This window comes from Nilaparvata lugens, chromosome 2 (assembly GCF_014356525.2).
Source record: "Nilaparvata lugens isolate BPH chromosome 2, ASM1435652v1, whole genome shotgun sequence".
NCBI lineage: Eukaryota > Metazoa > Arthropoda > Insecta > Hemiptera > Delphacidae > Nilaparvata > Nilaparvata lugens.
This window is the reverse complement of record NC_052505.1, coordinates 25,883,488-25,903,477: the sequence shown is the minus strand read 5'-3', so window position 1 is coordinate 25,903,477 and position 19,990 is coordinate 25,883,488. Positions and strand designations below refer to the sequence as shown.

Here is a 19,990-nt window from a genome sequence, read left to right as displayed (position 1 = left end):
ATAATTCTCTAAAAATATACCTGGACAATCTCCAATTACACGTATCCACATTTATTCTGGATACTCTACTTAATTGAATAACATTGCCGCTCACGAATTTCGAAAACATTATTGAATGAGCAGCACCAACTGGCCCGAATATCTGCCGGCAATGAGCAATATAATATCTCAATGAGCAATCATCTCGCTCACCCCAGTTCGGTGTCTAATTGAATAATAGTTCACTGAACTCAGCTTCGCAAAGCAGGTGGTGCTTCACCAGGGATGGACTTGACTTCATCCCTCCTCCCAAGAAATCGTGAGGAGGGAGAGAGATAGAGCCCAGAGTCTGGGAGAGTCGAGTGTTGAGGAGAGGCAATAGTTGTATCAGTATTCAGTTGTTAGTGTGCGTGTCGTGAAGGCAGTTATCATACACGGGAGACGCTTGGATAACTCTGACCCAGGTAACTTGTTACATACACTCTTTCCTGCACCGGTGCTTCAAAGTCGCCTTCTCTAATAACTTCGCAGTAACTCAATTAAGCTCGAAATTAAGTTCACTTTCCAACAACCACCCAATTCCATGATGCACTCTTGAACACCCAATTCTATAATGAAGAACATATCACTCCAACACCCAATTATATAATGAACAACAGATCACTCCCCAAAACCCAATTCTATAATGAACAACAGTTCACTTTCGAGGATCCAATTTCTTAATGAATCTACTCCTGGTTACCCTCTCGCCCCAATATCGGTTTTGTTCATAGGTTTAATTGGAATACATGGATAATCGATAATGGATAACCCTTAATTGAAGAGGAGATTCTTGTGAAGGAGGCACTTCTCCTCCGAGTTGTCTGCGTCCTTTCCCGATCCAATTGCTGCGAAATAATAATGGTTTATGATATTGGGTATGGGTATTATACCTCTATTGATATAGATTAATGGAGATATCTTTGTAGATTATGAATTAGGGCGCAAATAACAAAGATGTATCGATCTGAAAAAGGACACTCTTTGTAACTAATTAACTAAATGTAACAATTAAAAGAAACTTCTATACGAATATGCCATCTGTGATAAGTGGAAGGATGATGTTCCCTGTTTCCTATAGGAATTCATTATAGAATCTCATTCTATATGGATAGAAGTGGAATTTCATTCTACATTTCGTTTTATTTCATTTTATAGAAATTCATTATAGAATCGGGTTTTGGGGAGTGATCATGTGTTGTTCATTATATAATTGGGTGTTGGGAGTGATATGTTCTTCATTATAGAATTGGGTGTTCAAGAGTGCATCATGGAATTGGAAGGATGAAAGATGAATGTTTCCTATTGATAAATAACAGGCTGGGTATATTGTGAATAGCCCGAATCACAAAAAATCTAAACCTGAAAACAGAATGCCCTACTTTTTAAAATAATCGTTCATTGAGGATAGTAGGTCATTGTGAGTGTGGTAAGTGTATTATGACTAAACCCATATCCAGGTCAAAGAGCTTGGTAGTAGTATATAATATTATGAAAAACAATGTTAAAGTAAATATGGAAGAGTAAACCTATATAGAAATACGATTATAATAATATAAAAATATAACCTTTATGATTTCTATTCCCTGATATAAAGAGAGAATAAGAAAATTATTTGGGCGTTCTACTCAGCTATATTCCACTCCACTAACTCTGAAATTCCTCAGTAGTGTTGAGAAGGAGCTGTGGTGATCGATATGTGGGATTATAGGATTAACGATCAATAGAATCTGATGTAACATCTGAAACAACAAATCAAAGCAGAAAATTAATTAGCATGCAATATTCAATCAACTGAAGTGATATGGAATTCATAAAAATAATCTAGGGTGTTTTCAAGATAAATAAGATTTGATTAGTCTGATCAGTCTTCTTAGACTTATTGGTCTCATCAATAGGCCTTTCAGTAGGGAACCAAAGGTATAGTCAGATATAAGCTAATTCAAGGAATAGTACCTCAGAAGAGTAGGCATATTCATACTGGAGAGTATAAATTTTGCAAGGATTCCGACATGTTAAAGAGACAATGAAAATCTTTTATGCTATGAACATTCCCGTGAATATTTGAGAACTTAGAATGAGAATTCTTGTACTACGCACTTACACAGTAGCATTAATTTTTTGAATTAAATGCATAATTTGAGCAGTTCTTAAGTTAATATAGGCCGCTCATCATGTAAAAGTATATAATAAGAGCCTGCTCCACTTATATTATGTATCTGAGTTGAGAAGAAATTACCAAACAACTTACTATTCCATGCTATGATTCGTTGATACAGATAAACAAATTGCACAACATATTCTGGTTACCGCAACCTACTAGTTTCCACCAAACTTGACAACTTACGCTTGTCTTATTTTCAAAATGTGGAGAATCAACTTTCTCACATTTAAATGTATAATGAGTGGATGATAATTGCGTCTAGTTGAGTGGTATGAAGTAATGTTTCAATTGGGCATTTCAACTGAAATTATGACAAAATGATGTATTTCCTTTATTTCTCAATCGACCATTTCATCAATTCATCTACTTCGATATTAAGATTTGAGGGTGTTTTTACCAACACTACTTGCCACTAAAGGCTTTTTCGGTTTACAATATAGGCTGCCATAATTATGGCCAATAATGATCATGATTATAACAACCATAACCATAGCAGATTATAACCATGATTACAAAAAGCATAACCATAGTCATATACTGTATAACTAAATTCAAAGATTCATAGTAATATCGTGTTATTATCAATAAAATATTCTAATCAAAACCATTACCCAAACCATAATCATGAGCATACATAGAATTGCAATAAATTGAATGATCACATACGATATTAGTTTTTTGAATTAAATGCATAATTTGAGCAGTTCTGAACTGAATGAAGACCGCTCATCATGCAAAGGTATAATAAAAACCTGCTCCACTTATAACTGACAATAACATGCGTTTCAGTTACTTTTGTTATCGTCTCAAAAAATTGAACTTCAATGAACTACTTCAATGAACTTGATTGGGAATCAATCAAATAGTTCTAGTTACAGTGGTTTGAAACCCTCTTCCATTTTGCGTTTTGGCTGCAAACTGAAAAATGTGATGACAACCAAGCTATTTTAGTATGATGTCAGTAGTAGAATTTTATATTCATATTCATTATTATTTTATCATTAATTATTATTGAAAACTTCGTGTAGTTACTGATTATCAGACTTGAATTCATAGTAATATGTGAAAACGTAACTCCATTTTTCATCTACTTAATGAATCTGAAGAGAAACGGTCTACATTTGAGGCAACATATAATATTTATCTTCCAATCATCAGAATATATTGTACTTGGATGGCTCCTTATTATAAGCTAGTTTAAATTAACGGATGAGAAAAAATCATGAATCTTATCTCAAAATGGTTAATATTTTCATACCATCAGAGAACAGTTTTCAAAATAAAGAATTAAATACGTACGTAGAATTTAATTTAATTCGAGTTCTAGGAGCAGAAAAAAAATACGTATGTGGGTTTTAATTTGATGTTCTAGGACCAGTACACCGGAAACGTTATTGTCAATTACTGTTTGTGCATCTTCAAATAACATTTTGCCCTCAACTTTGCAAACCTTGCTGTCAAATTAGCTGCTGCCACAAAACTACAGTTATTCGTGTAATTTGCTTTATTTTTGAAACACAACGAATTACCGGCAATGTAATTTATTAATTTCGCATTGGCGGCTTCTGCAGTGCGGCAAGGCAACTCTCTACTTAATTTATCACAATAATGACTGCTTTAGTGAGATTTACTTCGGACTGTCAGCATCAGTCAAATTGAAATTATTGGTGTTATAATGTGGGGAATGCTGACATTATAAAGTGAATCGGACTTAAGGCGCTTCTCCGCTCACGATGTGGGAAACGAGATTTTCTCAAGTAAAATACCAATCTTCAATCTTCTCTTATCTATAGTGTCTCTAGACATTACAACTATTACTGTATCTATGTTATCTATGTGAAACATTATATATATCTATAACAATATCAAGTAAAATACCACTCCATCATCTCCTCACATCTATAGTGTCTCCAAGACATCTCAGCTATAACTGTATCTACAGCCTTGAATAGCTGATTGAACAAACTATTATTACGGAAATGTTAGAAATTGAGTGAGATGAATCTGTGAACTTAATGATGACATTCAACTAATTGTGTTCGACTTGGGAATAATTAATGAGTTAACAAGCTTCCCATGCTGCTATTTTATCGGGAAACACGAATTGTTTTCTCAGTTGATCAAACCTGCTGTTAAATTTACTAGGGTACCTTGATATCCGTGAAATATAGATTTTTGCATCACAGATTAATTATTGATCAGTACATATTATTGACATTCTATACACACAAACATATCATGGTGTTCGTAATAATGCATTTATATATATTTAATGAAGAGTAAGCTAATCTTTCATGAAATTATGTTCTAGTTCGAAGTGACCCAAAATATAGTTGACGGAAAATATACATAGTTGATGACAATGCCATTCAATTGATTCAATATATTTGAATTTGAATCAATTTTTGTGATCTCTTATATGAAATTGATTTATTATTGGGTTTTCACAACTTGAAAGATTAAACATAGTATTGGAATAATACATTTGATAAGATTGAAGAGATCCAATGGAAACCCATTATATTATAATGGTCAGAAATATAATAAGTTGTAGTATATATAAATAGTATATTATAAAAGTGATTCTTATTGCACAGGAAGCCAAAATAGCTGTTGAAATGTTAATTAGTTGAAAAAATTATATATGTGAATGGAAATCAACGAATATGATAACATTTGTTATTCGAAATGAACCTGGAATAAATTCCTCCCTTTCTCAACATGATTTATTTAATAAATATTAATTTAACTGCATCTGTTCTGAACTTGAACTATTCTGGTTTGTAACTCGACAAGCCTCCATCGTCAGGAAGTAATTAAGATAATCATTCCTAATAAACCATGAAATCAGTTATTACATTAAAAATACAATTCTCAATGCTAATATCTGTGAGAAATCTCCATGGAAGTTGACTTCATCCGATGGAACGTTCTGATGGACTTTTACAAATAAAAATACTTCAAGGGTATGAACTCAGAGAAACTGACACTAATAGAATTTTGAAGTGAATAACCGATGGAGCAGATACTAGAAGGAATAGGATGTAGATCCCTCAGGAGAGCAAAGTTGATACTTTGTGCCGTAGTCAAGATCGAAGATAGGTTCTCAAATTTAAGGAAAAGGAACTAGGTACAGCATTGTTACGTGGAAGAAAGCTGTGATCGAAAACTTGCTGCCAGATTGAGACTAACGCACGCACTCACACCCACACACACACCCATCCGACATGACGTAGAAAGTCTTTTGTGAACTACACAACTATCCCTGATTACATCACATCAATATTCGGTAGGGACCAGAGCCAGAGTCAGAGCCGTTTGATTCAAAGTTCAGCTGTGCATTTTCATGCTTGTCTTAAAAAACGGCATCGATTGGAAACATGATGTTTTTATTCGTTTTTCGCGGTCGAAAACTCCGCGGGGGTTGAAGAGTCGATGAATGAATCACTGTCTGGGTAGATGGTAGATTGGATGAATGGATAGTTAGAAAATATCGATGTTTCAATCGTCAATGAGAATGTTAGAATGTCAGAATAAAGGAATAAAAAGAAGTTATCACGTAGTATTGACGAAGAGAGTAATAATAATTAATGAATCAACAAAAAAATGGGTATTCAGGAATTTAGTGGAGAAACATATGGAGGATTGGAATAGACAAATAGAAGAATTATTGAGGATGATAATGAGACGAGATGTAGGATTTAGGTGAAGAAATTGGTGAATCTATGAGAATGGAGGAGTAAGGAAAGAGAAGCAGGATTGGAAAAAAGCAATGAATGAATTATCGCGGAGATCGCCGGATAATATGGAAATGTTAATAAGATAAAGAATTAAATGAGAAGCTTCACGGAATTTATTGATGGGTTAACAATAATAATTCAATTGGAGGAGAATAATTGACGAGATGATTAGAGAAACAAATGGAGAAATAATTAATGGACGAATTAATCGGAGGCTCTCCTAAATTAATGGACGAATTAATCGGAGGCTCTCCTAAATTCGCCTTATAGATGAATATTTCCTTTGAAAATGCCAGCATATCATTTCACATATTCATCCATACTATTATGTTTTTAATTTTTTCCCCCCACACAATATTAAAATAATAAAGTTATGACTGCCGAGTGAAAGAAACCCTTAAGCGCAGTTGAGTTGAAAATTATTATTATTTGTATGTTTATACTGCAATCATAAGTTATACATTTTTTCATAATTGATTTACTTTCAATTCCAAACTATGTTCAAGTATCATATTTTCCTTAATTCAAACCAGTCTATTTTAACTGTCTGATTTAGTTGGACTCCACCCTGCCCACGGACAATTCATCCACGCAGGGAGTATATTCTTCATGTATATTATTGTTACATTATTATTTTGTGAATATGTCTCTTTGATGGATAAATTGGAATTTGAATTTGAATTATATTGGGAATAAAATGAAGGCTGCCATGGTGATTGAGTAGTGTATATTACTCTTCATTATGTCGATCTGGTTCGAACAAACTTATAAAGACTTTAGATTTTACTTTGAAAAATCAGTGAAAGGAGAATTCCATGCACGACTTTCCAGTAAATGTTCGAGAAACATCAGTACATTCTGATCAGGTCTATTAAATAGTGAGCAAGAAAAATGAATACCAAAAACTGAAGTTTCATGTACCTTAACACCAGTAATTGCTTAAATAAATTGAAAAGAATAGATACTTATTTTCATATACTCCTTCCTGAATATAATGGGAATGGAGCAAAAGATTCAAGGACTGGAATAATGAAGAATGTTCAAAATAATATTAATATACGACAGTATACGAGAATTTCAAAATGATTATGAACTCTGAGGTCCGTTTCCACAGTCAAAGCTTTAGCTGGTGTCTTCAACTGAAAATGAATCAAATTACAAAGAATGAGACTTTATATGGATTCAATCCAGTTTAAAATTCAGTTTTAGTTGAAACTGTTTAGACAGCTGGTGTCTTTAACTGAAAATGAACCAAATTATAACGAATGAGACTTTATATGGATTCAATCAATTTTAAAATTAAATTCTAGTTCAAACTGTTCAGATAGATGAAATTTAGTTAAGGTCAAACAATTGTTAAATCTCAATATTGAAAGAAAATGAATGGATGCCAAGAATCACATAGGATGAAATTGAAGAGATAAAAACAAAGCGATGGAGTTGATTGAATGGAAATGGACCTACGCGGAGGTCAAGTTAGTAATCGATGAACAAACGAAGAATTGAAATGCAGGGATGTGGGTGGTCATACTAAAGAGGGTTCCAGTGGAGGGTTGGAAAATAAGTCGCACTTCAAAACTCAATAACTGTGTTATAATTGAAAATTCCTTCCAGAAAAACTTTGGAGAGATTAATTGATTGTACTTCATAGGTCAAAGGATGAGACCTTTGCTCAATTATTGGAAATAGTACAATTCTGCTTTGTGAAGAGAATAATATTGTCGGAAGCTTGAAGTTGATTAGTTGCTTCCTCAAAGATGGAATAAAGAAATTGCTTCGTCAGTGTTTTGTAGCTTTTTCAAACTAATGATCTGATATCAAGTAATAATACATTTTCCAAGGTAAGTTTCGACGACATTGGCATTATCTATTCTAGCGACATTTCTAGAAACAAGTTTTTCCGACATTATCGTGTGTTAGCCATCATGCCTTTATTATTCCCATTCAAACCTTCCAATCGGATTGATTTAATGATATTTCTACTTTGAATTGTTGAATACTATCAATGCTATCAACAAGCTCTATTTGAAAGAGCCTTTGAATCAGTGATAAAATTTTGAAAATTATTATAGAGGTAGGGAATGTTTTTGTAGTATAACAGTCAACTCGATTATGTCATTGTGTTATTGGAAGTTTGAACTTTGATTTGAAATAACACGTTTTGAGAAAAATTTTAGAAATGAGTATATTGAAAAATTACAAATTGGAAGATGTTTCATCATGTTCAAACCGCAAAATGAAGACATAATCGGAGAGAAGTTTCAATGATTAAAATATATAGATTGAAGTGTTGATAGATCAATATTATTGATCGTTACCTTGATAAAAGAATAATCACGGGGAAGCGATGTAATTCTCTCATATAGGACACTCCAAACAATAATTAACAGACATGCAATACAATATAACAAACACTGCGATGCTCCGTTCAGTCAAACACTTGAATAATTGTTGAAGAGCCGGAAATGTGAATATTTGCACAAAGTAGAAGATCTTCTTCTCTGTGTTGTTTGGTAGTAGAGTTTCCCATTTGAAAACAATAATCAGTTTATATGTAATTCCTGAAACAGAATAAGGCCTCATAAATTACTTTCAAAGTTGGTGATCTATAAAGAACTTGGAAATTTCACTTGCTCTCTAGCAATTGGACAGATTTTTGGCTGAAGAGGAAGGATTTGATGGTAACTTCCTAGCTTCTATACTCACCTGATCACTTCTCAGTTGACGAAGTATTGACCTCGTGATTGGCGCGTTATCTCATCACTAAAGTTGGATGTGTCGTACTCTCAACGCTCCTGATTTTTGAAGCGTAACTGCTTGAGAACACTTCGTCTAACTGATCATCACTCAGTTATCCGTGACTCATTCAAAGCTATGAATCTATTTGAATCCTGTATATAATTACCCACGCACAAGTCTCATTTGCATAATTTTAGCATCGTCTGTAGATAAAAAATGATTAAGAATACAGGGGTGGTTGCTGCGAACATCTACCAGTGTCAGTTCACCATCCTTACAAAAATGAAAGTTTAAGATAACTTTACTGAATTATGGAAATCTATACATAACTCCAGAAGCAAACCTAAAAAGTCTTCGCAACCCATAAGAAATGCAGAAGAGATCAATCTGGAGTCAAGAAAGTTTCTTGGAACTCTCACATCTGATCAATAGAAATACCTCCTCAATGATAACATCGACAGATCTTTTTTTGCGCGGTTGGTGCAAACATGAAAATGCTCGTCCTTCTTGATAGGATTTCCGATTTATTCACAGAATTCCATTCAAATCAGGTCCTCGTCGTTACTGTTGCCATGACGATTTGGCAGATTTCAACCATTCACCGATGGTAACTTTGCTTGATGCACGTGTTTCGGGACAAATGTAGGACGATCCCATTCCTATTGACGAAGATTCACAATAATTCGTGCACTTGTGGCCAAACTTCACAAATGAATGAATAGTTCATCCCAATTTGAGGATGGAGATTTTTTTATTCATATTATCTATCTGATGTATTTTATTGTAGGAGCATTGTTTTCTATTTTCTTCAACGAGGAACTTGCGAAAAATGCACTTCTCAGATACGGTTTTGCTTCGTGCGGTTTGAGGAGCTATTAATAGAATTTGAAATGTAGCGATGATCTGGAATGTTAGAAATTTCTTGCTTACACATTAGTATATGTCGAAGTTTTTATTAAATATTGTTATTTATTCGTTGATACAGCTGCATAATTCATAGTAGTTTTAGTTTTTCATAACATAGCTTGGGGCCATATCAATATTATAATTTGAGATAAACAAATTTGTTAACTTAACTATAGAGTTAACTATGTCAAGTACATGAAAAGCAATATAAATGTATTACAGCTTTCCAGATACGTTCAGAGCTATATGTATATATAATGTGAATAAAATTAATCTATAAATAACTTGAGAAAGAGCTTATACAAGTACGATTCGGTTGTATAGCGACCAATAGATAGAACCAATCTGAAGTATTTTGTTACTAAATTTTCAAGTTCACTCATTGTTACTAAGTAACCAAGTTTGGATTTGCTGGACGATTGCAGTTATGGCTGGAAGTTTCGAGTAAAATAAATTTGAAACTTATATTTTAATATAGAATAGAGTATATGTATACGGTCCTTAAAATTAGAATACTGATAGTGTATTCTCCCACTTTCTGCAATTCAATATTCACAATGATTTCGACGAAGTTAAGTTATGTCAAGTCATGACAAACATAATAGGCTACAGTTATAACAGTAAGTAAAAATTAATGCATTATGCAACAATGATCACCCGTTAAATAAATCTCATAAGCATGCGAATCACATGACAGTATTATTATCAGCTTAACACATTGTTTGCGAGTGTTAGTGTGCAAGTATTATTCCGCCTGCATCTCCATATTTGGCTATTGATTGAAAGCGAGTTTACGATGAGGCTACTCGTAATACAAAGTGATTAACTCGATAAAACTCATGTAAAGTATCCCGTTATGATACGCCAAGTAGTGATGACAGCGCTACTGCCAATCAGATGTACAGTAATCAGCTGATGTCATTGCCATTTTTTATTACTTTCCTTGCCCTATTACCATAGGTAAGGAAAGTATTGCTTTCCAAAAAAAATTAAGGTATCCTAATTTCAAGTTTTCTATACGTTTCAAGGTCCCCTGAGTCCAAAAACATGATTTTTGGATGTTGGTCTGGGTGTGTGTATGTGAGTATGTGTGTATGTTTGTGTGTGTGTGTATGAGTGTATGTATGTGTGTGTATCGAATGTGTGTATGTCTGTTAACACCATAACTCCATTCCTAATCAACCGATTCACTTGAAATTTTAAACTTACGGTCCTTATACCATGGGGATCCGACAATAAGAAATTCAATAAAATTCAATCCAAAATGGCGGATAACTACTAAAAGCCCATGATTTTCACGGTTTTCTCAAAAACGGCTCCAACGATTTTCTTCAAATTAATACCATGTATATTTATAAGCCCTATCAACTGACATGAGTCTCATTTCTGGGAAAATTGCAGGAGCTCCGTAATATTCTTGATAAAAATTGCGGATAATCACTAAAAATCCATGTTTTTCATGATTTTCTCAAAAATGACTTCACCGATTTTTTTCTAATCTATACCCTGTATAGTTAGTTGTTTATCAGCTCTATCCACTGGCATGAGTCTCCTTTCTGGGAAACTAATTGGGGTCCACCCCATCCTTGAGAAATGGACTTTGTAACCTCCTTCTCGTGCATGAGGTATGTAGCTAGAGCAGTTCATAAAAAGAACACATAGTCGAGATATTTCATCTGTAGAACAGCTATTTTGACCAATTTTGAAAAAATCATCGAATTTCACAATTTACAGGAAGGAAAAAGTACTCTGAAAACAATGATATATTTATACACATATACAGAAGTCTGATCGTAGTTTCAAATATGTTGCCGACAATCGTCATTATGTTATTCCCTTAATTTATTCTCGTTCAAGAATGGGGCTTACAGTTCAATGAGCAAGGAAAATTGTGTGAGTGTACCACACCAGATTTTTAAGTTTGAGGAGAGATTGCTCATTCAAACGTTGCTTATCAACCAATAACAACATCTAATCAGTTTGTTGAATCATCGAATAGTATAACTTTGATGAAAGGGGTTTTCATTCATCTTTGTATTCTTTTTTGAAACTCATTGAAAGATTGTCTTAAGATTTTCAAGTAACCAAAAATGTATTGTGATTGTGATAATTTTCCGTGATATTATAATTTTCGGCAATAAAAATGTATTTACATGTTGGAATTCTCAACCATTTAATTATTGTTCATTTATACGGCCATAACTATGTTGAGGAATTTGTTGAATATTATTATAGAATAAAAATGAGGGATAGGGAAGAAAATAATGGAAAGTCGGTAAGAGGCTGTGAAGAAATGAAATAGAAACAAGAGGGAAAAAGCAACGGGCGAAATGAAGAGAGTTGGGATGAGAGTAATGGAAAAGAGACTAGAGAATAGCAAATGAAGAAAATAGAGAAAAGAAGACAAGAGAGGAGGATGGAGTGGAAGATAATGGAAGATGAGAGAAGATAAGGAGGTGGGACACTCATTTTTAAGACAAAGTCATTACAAGGCATCGATAGTGAGGTCAACGTAATAATGGCAGTGGAGAAAGATAGGAGAACAGCGTTGCCAATTCTCTGCCTTGTCAGTGCCTTTTATAAAGGACAGCCGATACCGTTATCGGATGTGATATTAACTGTTCATTCTTGTTTGAGATGATGAATTATATTTTATTTGTCAAGGGAATATATTTTTCAATGATTAAATTCTCACAATAATTGAGATTAAATATTTTGTTAATTGATCATATTTCTACATTGTTGCAAAACTATTATGTGGAGCTAGAAAAGGATTGCATTATCTGTTTTGTCGAATGCTTTGTTCATCATGTACTGTCATTATAACTTGGATCCCACTGTAGCAGTAATTCTGGATCACAATTATCAAAATTGAGAGCAGCACATCTTAAATGAATCATACGTATTCAAGTGCCTGCCACGCTTTTCAAGATTTTTCACATCCATTCAAAATTTCATTCCATCAGATCCCATAAATTGAGAATAATTTGAGTTTTCTACAATGATAGATGAACGCAAGATACGAATTGCAATTACAAGCTGCCACTGAGGTCTCTCCTTCTCTCCTACGCATAGCATTCGAGCAGCAGCGTATATAATATACATTTTCACGTTCTAGTAATTTCTCACTATGAGTAGTCTTCAATGAGAAATGAGCACAGGAATGTGTGTACTATCTTCAAAAATTGAAAAAAAAACGAATCAGAAACATTGTAATCTCAAGGTTTGGTTTTATGTAACGAATTGCAGCACTGTATGGAATGTAGGGCAGACCTGTAACATCCCGTAAAGTATGATTGATTGCATGATAGAAGAAACTTTGAGATTTCTTATTATTACGATCAGTCACAAACCTCAAAAGTCAGTCCTGGGTAATCTTTGACTGTAATGTGTGAATTAATGTCATTGCTGAGTCACATCACCGTGACAAGGAAACAAGCGGTGGCAAACGCCAACTTCCTTATAGACAAAACTGTCTCAAACAGTCTTTCATCAATTCAAAAGATTCCAGAATGCATTATTTTGATTTCAGGAAGATACTTGCAACATCTGGAAATGAACTTCATTGTGATTAAATTTTTTTCTCTTGATAACCGTGTGAGGATCTAAATACACCTGAAGGATCTGATCAACTCTATTAATAAATAAAACAAATAGTATTCATAGATGAATATCTACCACATCACATTCACTGGGAATTAAAAACTTAATGGGACTTCAGTTTTGTTCAAAGTTACAGAACTATAGAAAAGTTGAAAGCTTTTTATCAAATTTGAAGCTTATTAGGCTATTTTATAAATTTTATAGCCAGATAGGTTTTGTAATATTTACAGTTTCTGAATAATCAGGATTCATAATATTGAGAATTATCATTGCATTATAATTTTGTAAAATTATCCAAAGCATTCAATTTCATGATTCATCCATTATTACTCGGAATTAATAAATTGAATAGAAGCATTGAATAAGGACTTTTTGCATAATTCAAGTCCGTAATTTATGCTTACAATCGGACCGTAGCCTATGTTGATCTTGCATGTGATTAGCCCAAAACTACCTGTAGGTAATAGATAGCATTTTAAATTTACTTGAATATTAACCAAACAAGATAAATTTGTATACTTTTTAACAAGTGGTAATTCTATCTTACTAGTAGTTCTGTGAACAGTAGACCTCGCGCTCAGTAAGTTACATTGACCTGTTGTTATGTTTTCTCGAAAATGAATAAATGATTTATCAATTTAAAATGTCTAAAAAAAATCCTAAATAAACATAGAGCTTTCTATCCTATCGTACCGTGACGTGTCGTCCCGGAATGTGAGTGAGAGCGCTGTTATCAGGTCTGGCTGCAACAGTCTACAATGTTGATGGAAAGATACATTTTCAAGATGTTCGATGTTTTTAAACGGGTAGTATTTGATCGAGCGAAGTGAGGTCTAAGGTTCAAGTCGACGGTTTGGCATTTCTCTTAATGTTTAAATGTTTGAATGTTTAAACGTTTATATGTTTTTATGTCGCGCATTTACGGCGAAACGCGGTAATAGATTTTCATGAAATTTGACAGGTATATTCCTTTTTAAATTGCTCGTCGACGTATATACAAGGTTTTTGGAAATTTTGCATTTCAAGGGTGATATAAAAGGAAAAAGGAGCCTCCTTCATACGCCAATATTATCGTAAAAATCAAACTATAGAATTATTCATCATAAATCAGCTGTCTAGTGGACTATAATACTACCCGTTCAAAAACATTGAACATCTTGAAAATGTATCTTTCCATTAACGTTGTAGACAGTTGCAGCCAGACCTGATAACAGCGCTCACACTCACATTCCGGGACGACACGTCACGGTACGATAGAGGACAGAAAGCTCTATGTTTATTTTGGATTTTTTCCAGACATTTTCAATTGATAAATTATTTATTAATTTTTGAGAAAACATAACAACAGGTCAATGTAACTCACTGAGCGCGAGGTCTACTGTTCACAGAACTACTAGTATAGTCAACTGTCTACTAACGTTGATGAAAAGATACATTTTCAAGATGTTCGATTTTTTTGAACAGGTAGTATTATAGTCCACTATAGACAGCTGATTTATGATGAATAATTCTGAAGTCTGATTTTTACGGTAATATTGGCGTTCAAAGGCGACTCCTTTTCTTTTTGTATTATCCTTAGAATGCAAAATTTAAAAAAAACGTATGTATACGTCGACGCGAAATTCAAAAAGGAACATACTCTTGTCAAATTTCATGAAATTCTATTGCTGTAAATGCGGAACATAAAAACAAATATAAACATATAAACATAAAGAGAAATGCAAAACCGTCGACTTGAATCTTAGGCCTCACTTCGCTCGGTCAATTATGATCAAAACTCTACAGTTGAAAGCCTATTGCAGTGAACATCCTAACCTGGTTGAATTCTTTTGCATTGATGGACATTTTGACAGAAATCATATTCATAAAGTTTCTCATTACACAAAATGTATCCAACTAATTGGATGTGCTCAGTGATCATGTCATGTGCAGAATAACTGACTTTAACATGATCAAAATCAAATCTATGAAAACATTGACTTTGATATGATTTAATTCAAAGCCAACATATTTCATTTGTACTAATCAGAGATGGAACGATTGTTTCGTTAACGCTGTGATAATTAGTTTTATGTATTATTCGCTCCATATGAAAGTGAAACTAGCTTTTATATTCAGCAACAATGCCAATCAAAAACCTATCATGTCAATCAAACTGAATTTAATTGAAAATCATGACTAGATTATTCCAATTCTGATCAATAACTAAACGCGAAAGCTGGTATCCCAGCTGGAACCTGGAAGTTCTGAATGACCATGGAGGAAAACGCTGGGAAACTTTGGTTTAGGTTGTGGCGTAGTTAAGAAAAGTGAAGGAAAACAGGGTACACTATCAGATTAATAAATAGAATTTCAATGACCTTCTCAATTACCAAACAGACCGAGATCTTATCGGTGGCGAAGTTTTGAAGCATTTTCCATAAAAAAATTGGACACTAGCTGAGCCTATCTACCGAATATGAACATTCCTCATCCATCTGTTATCGAAAACGTTAATATTATTAACTTACTATGTAGCTTAGTGTTGAAAACTTTGTTATTTCTTAATCTATTTGAATCCTGTTCTACATTATAGTCTCTTCCAAATTCGTATAATTTATTCTCTAAATACCAAGTGAGCAAGCAAGTGAATTCCTCAATCCATGTGCTCTTCAGTATAGAATCAATAAAGAGTTGATAAAAATTCTATTCTCAAAGAAACCACAAACTTTAATTGTAAGATACACTTGAAATCGTTAGCATTGGTTGAATGGGGAGCATTGATGTTATTCATGAGAAATTTATATTTTCAGATTATGATTTGGTGTAGAAATAGAAGTGGACAAATAATCTATATATAATATTTGAATAATTTGAATCTAAATTACGGAATTGAAGACGTTTTGGGAGATGGACTGTTCTTTCTTTTCCGATCGTTGTATTGTTTTTGCTAACCTTATAAATTAATGAATTTTGGCAGTGTATCTCACATCTAAGGTTCAATCCAAAATTATACTGTGGTGAGAATTTCACCTAATATATTGTATAGTATCGTAACGTTATAATGGAATAACATTATGAGAGATAAGCAATTTACTGACAATGATTGTGATTAGACTATTGACAGGATATTCGATTATTCATATTATTAGAATATATCTCACAATATTGGTCTTGACAAAACTCCTATACACTGATAAGATTCTCTAAGGAACTTTACAAAAAAATTTAAACAAACAAATAGCGTATATAGCGGCATGTTATTCATTCAAATGATTTTGTACAAGAACAACATTAATTCGAACTACACAATTTTTTATCACCGGACTCAGATTCTGTCTTTTGAACAAAGTTTTAAACCACAATAATGTGAGCCAAGCTACGCTGCAAAAGCAGTGTGACAAACAGCTCAATTCCAGCGTCCGTGGAACCCGTCTCGAATGTTTATTACTTTGAAATTGAACAGTAGGTGGAATTTAATTGGTTCTCACTGGAAGCGTCCAACTAGGATCCACTGTAGCGTCGATTCCTTTGATCCGCTCTCACTCCAAACAGTCAGTGCTGGTTGAATGGATAGAGTTGATGTTATTCATAAGAAGTGATGACGGTTTGAAGTGAATCTCATTGAAGGGTTTATCATTCTCATTTCGTGTCACATCAGAGGTATAAACAGTGACTCGACATGAGGGTTGAACTTTTTGAAATGAAACTGATCAAACTCTCAGCATTGTACATTTGTAAAGCTATTCTCACATTCACATGAACAATGAATGCTATTTATATATTGTATCTCATGCTAATTATTTTGTTTGGGTGATATTGTGCAAGACTAGATAAATATGCATAACGTTACTAATAATAATCATGAATGTTACAAGTATGTTACTCGAAAGGCAAAAGGAAATAACAGAATGAATGTTTATCCAGTGGGCTTTTTTGGAAACTGAAACTACGTTGGTTCCTCGTAAACAGTAAACATTGTAGCTTATTACGTGATGAAGAATGATAATATTGTGATTCTATCATTGTGCTCTTGATAAAAGGAAGCTGAACAAAATTTCTCCCTGTCAGGGTTGGAAAATCTCTAGTAATTAATGAGTTTGCTTTTGATTAATGGTTGATGTTGATGTAATTTTCAAGTTCACTATTTCGTCAGTTTAAGGTAGAAATACTCCAATAGAATATTACATTACTGATGATGGAATTAAAACACAGATTTTCAACTGCTAATTTAATGATCCTTGAAAAATGTGTAAATCACTCAATAAGCATTTGAATGTTTATCAAATTTTCGCTCCTCTTAGATAATGCCAATCTTCTGTCAGAAAAAGTTTTTTTTTGGAGAAATAAAGGCCTGGAACATGAAGGTATACGCTAGGAAAAAAAATGAATTGATTATGTATTGAAATGGATAGATGGCACAGTTATCGAATTATTGTATTATTCATTACTAATACATAAGCAAAATGCCTGCAAAAAACGTACCGAAGTGGATGAATGTATTTTATTTTCAGGAAATAGCTCACACTTACAGCCCATTCTCCCCACATAACATTGGGACGAGCGAGTTCGTTAGGTCAATGAGGAAAACATTGTTGTTAAGAGGTTGTGGGAAGATGTCGGTAGTATGCTCTTGGCTCAAGAAGAGGAGTAGTGGTGGTGGAGGAGGGGGAGGATGCTGACCAATGGATAAATGGAGCGTGTACTCGGATCTCTATTACTTATTCACATAAATTAAGTAGAAACGCCCAGACGAGTTGGAAAACGCCGGCCTATCTTTTAGGGCGCAATCCTAATGCTCTCTCCGTTCCTCTCGTTTTCAATCTTCTTTTTTTTCTCATTCTCTTCCTAATCCTTCCATTATTAATCTTTAGTTTTATCTCACTTTGTGACGTTCCATTCACTTTTCGTCCTTTTCCTCTTGCTCTGTTCCTCCTTACCTCCTTCTCCTCCTGATCCTCAATAATCCTCTCCTTTCAGTCCCCCTTCTCTCATTTCATTTGCTTCTCATCTTCCCTAGCCCCTCCCCACTACAACGATCTATTAGGCTACTGGTCTCTTTCTTCTATTCTTTCTCATGTTGGCTGTTTTTTCTTGGTCACGATATATTTTCATTCTACAGTCTTATTATAATGCATTATATTGGAGGATTAAGTGTGAGAGAGGGCCGACTGCCCCCTAACTTCGCCCTCCCAGGTATAAAATAGAGGCAGTCATTCTATTCTATTCTATTCTATTCTATTCTATAATAATTATTGTGAGATAGGGTAAAGTACACCTGGTTTGTGGATGATGATAAACAATCTTCATGTTTCATATTTTCTCTTATTCTTTCTACATTCTATCCTATTATCGAAGAGACTTGAAATGTTGTCAAAAAATCCAAATTATTTGTATATTCTATTATATTCACTATAATCATCATCATCCACTATATTCTCTCAATTGTACCAATTTTTCTCATACGTTTCTTTTCTGTTCTCTTTCTTTCCATCTCACTTTCATCTCCCCTCCATCTTCAACATGTTCGTCTTTGGTTTCTGTTCTCTCTTCATTTCTTCTTGATCATCATTCCTTCAATTTCTATGCATTTTCACCTTCCTATTCTCCAACTTCCTCGTTAACTACTTGTACTTTTACTTCTCCTCTTTCACTTTCTCATCCTCCTCTTCTTCTCTCATCCAATCCTCATCTTCCGCTCTCTCCTCTTCCACTACATATTTTTCCTTCTCCTCTATCCACTCTTTCTATTCTAGTGTCTATTACGTTTCGCTTTCTTTTTGAAGCCGCCGACACCATTCTAGTCTAAAACTGGTTGCTGTCGTCACAAAAAATTCTTCTTATTTCTCTTCTCACTCTTGTTCTTGCTCTTACACATCAATTCGTTGTTTTTGTGAACGTAAGAGACCCGTTTGTTTCTTGTATGAGTTTCGATCGGATAGTAATGAAGGTATCCGGGCCTAACCTAAAATAAGCAGCTACTATAAGTGAACAGATCATTGACTAGGAAATCGAACTCAATCACTTCATTGATTGGAATGTTAGACAACTTAGTAGTCCACATCATTGTAATATCCGTTTTTGTTTGTTATGTGTTCACTGAAGTGAGGAGAACAATAGTTGAAGTTGTAGACTTCTTTTCAATGACATATATGCATGGTGAGAATGGAGTATGGAAAATAGGCCTTTAGGCCTTTGTAGAGTGGAATTTCGAGAAGTGAAATTTATTGTTGGATAAAATCAAGTATAATCTCGTTTAATTCACTGTGTTCTGCTCAGCAAATCTTTGAACATCCGAATTTTTGAACATCTTTAAACATCTTCCATTGCACTATCGCCACTATGTTATCTATCGAATTATTTTCAAAAGTTCACAATTATAAGTTAATAACAAACAAATTTTTGGTTCCCCAAATTGCTCATGTCAGCTTTTCCACCATGAAGACTGTTCATATAGGATCACTGTAGGATCAATATACGATAACTTCTACTCAGCATACTCTTAGTAAATTTTTCTTTCTTTCCAAAACCTACCGGTTCACCTCCGCATTTTATGATATTTAAAATTTTCTCAAATAGCCGTATTCTTGCTTTTTCACAAAGCTAGTAATCATTTGTGCATTGATCATAATATAGCAGGAAAAGTTCAGCTGATATGTGTATTGTCCAATGCTTTCAGTAGAACCAAGGATTGATGAATCTTATATGTGAATAACAATTTTTGAATCTCACATGATGCTCAAATTGCTCAATTTCCACATCAATAGTCAGTTGAGATGGATATGGGCGGATACCCATACACTGGTCCATACATACACTATCCATGGATACACTGGTCTAT

General features: G+C 33.8%; 1 protein-coding gene across 1 annotated transcript in view; it reads left to right on the top strand.

The window, feature by feature from the left end:
- The first annotated feature begins 370 nt into the window (after window positions 1-370).
- Window positions 371-19,990, top strand: part of LOC111046362 (phospholipase B1, membrane-associated) — a 72,261-nt gene continuing 52,641 nt past the window's right edge. The window contains exon 1 of the mRNA XM_039420896.1: window positions 371-443. The gene's annotated coding sequence lies outside the window, so the exon portion shown is untranslated. The remainder of the gene's footprint in view (window positions 444-19,990) is intronic.